The sequence below is a fragment of the Arachis stenosperma genome, chromosome 4 (genome assembly GCF_014773155.1).
Source record: "Arachis stenosperma cultivar V10309 chromosome 4, arast.V10309.gnm1.PFL2, whole genome shotgun sequence".
NCBI classification, from domain to species: Eukaryota; Viridiplantae; Streptophyta; class Magnoliopsida; order Fabales; family Fabaceae; genus Arachis; species Arachis stenosperma.
In genome coordinates this window covers 125,167,026-125,168,539 of record NC_080380.1, presented here as the reverse complement: position 1 = coordinate 125,168,539, position 1,514 = coordinate 125,167,026, and the positions used below count along the sequence as shown (strand labels likewise).

General features: G+C 42.4%; 1 non-coding gene across 1 annotated transcript; it reads left to right on the top strand.

The window, feature by feature from the left end:
* Nucleotides 1-898: 898 nt before the first annotated feature.
* LOC130977586 (small nucleolar RNA R71) lies at nucleotides 899-1,006 on the top strand. The gene has a single exon (XR_009085272.1). It is a non-coding gene; the product is annotated as a small nucleolar RNA R71 (small nucleolar RNA).
* Nucleotides 1,007-1,514: the final 508 nt, after the last annotated feature.

Here is a 1,514-nt window from a genome sequence, read left to right as displayed (position 1 = left end):
ATGGAATCTCTATGGTCTCATTTTGAGCCTCAGATTCCCATGGTTCCTCATTGGGGAACTCAGAGGAGGTTGGTGCACGCCCATTGAGGTCTTCCTCAGTGGCGTCCACCTCCTCTCTTTCCTCTCCATATTCGGCCATGGTTATGGCTTTGCACTCTCCTTTTGGATTTTCTTCTGTGTTGCTTGGGAGAGTACTAGGAGGGAGTTCAGTAATTTTCTTGCTCAGCTGACCCACTTGTCCTTCCAAATTTCTGATTGAGGACCTTGTTTCATTCATGAAACTTTGAGTGGTTTTGATTAGATCAGAGACCATTGTTGCTAAGTCAGAGGTATTCTGCTTAGAACTCTCTGTCTGTTGCTGAGAAGATGATGGAAAAGGCTTGCCATTGCTAAACCTATTTCTTCCACCATTATTGTTGTTGAAACCTTGTTGAGGTCTCTCTTGATTCTTCCATGAGAAATTTGGATGATTTCTCCATGAAGAATTATAGGTGTTTCCATAGGGTTCTCCTAGGTAATTCACCTCTTCCATTGAAGGGTTCTCAGGTTCATAAGCTTCTTCCTCAGATGAAGCATCCTTAGTACTGCCAGGTGCATTTTGCATTCCAGACAGACTTTGAGAAATCAAATTGACTTGTTGAGTCAATATCTTATTCTAAGCCAGTATGGCATTCAGAGTGTCAATCTCAAGAACTCCTTTCTTCTGACTTGTCCCATTGTTCACAGGATTCCTTTCAGAAGTGTACATGAATTGGTTATTTGCAACCATCTCAATTAGTTCCTGAGCCTCTGTAGGCGTCTTCTTCAGATGAAGAGATCCTCCAGCAGAGCTATCCAAAGACATCTTGGATAGTTCAGAGAGACCATCATAGAAAATACCTATGATGCTCCATTCAGAAAGCATGTCTGAGGGACATTTTCTGATTAATTGTTTGTATCTTTCCCAAGCTTCATAGAGGGATTCTCCATCCTTCTGTCTGAAGGTTTGGACTTCCACTCTAAGCTTACTCCATTTTTGAGGTGGAAAGAACTTTGCCAAGAAGGCATTGACTAGCTTTTTCCAAGAGTCCAGGCTATCTTTAGGCTGTGAATCCAACCATATTCTAGCTCTGTCTCTTACAGCAAAAGGGAATAGCATCAGTCTGTAGACCTCAGGGTCAACCCCATTAGTCTTGACTGTGTCACAGATTTGCAAGAACTCAGCTAAAAACTGATGAGGATCTTCCATTGGAAGTCCATGGAATTTGTAATTCTGTTGCATTAGAGAAACTAATTGAGGCTTAAGCTCAAAGTTGTTTGCTCCAATGGTAGGGATAGAGATGCTTCTCCCATAGAAGTTGGGAGTAGGTGCAGTAAAGTCACCCAGCACCTTCCTTGCATTGTTGTTGTTTTCGGCTGCCATGTGTTCTTCTTCTTTGAAGAATTCAGTCAGGTCCTCTAAAGAGAGTTGTGCTTTGGCTTCTCTTAGCTTTCTCTTCAAGGTCCTTTCAGGTTCAGGGTCCACTTCAACAAGA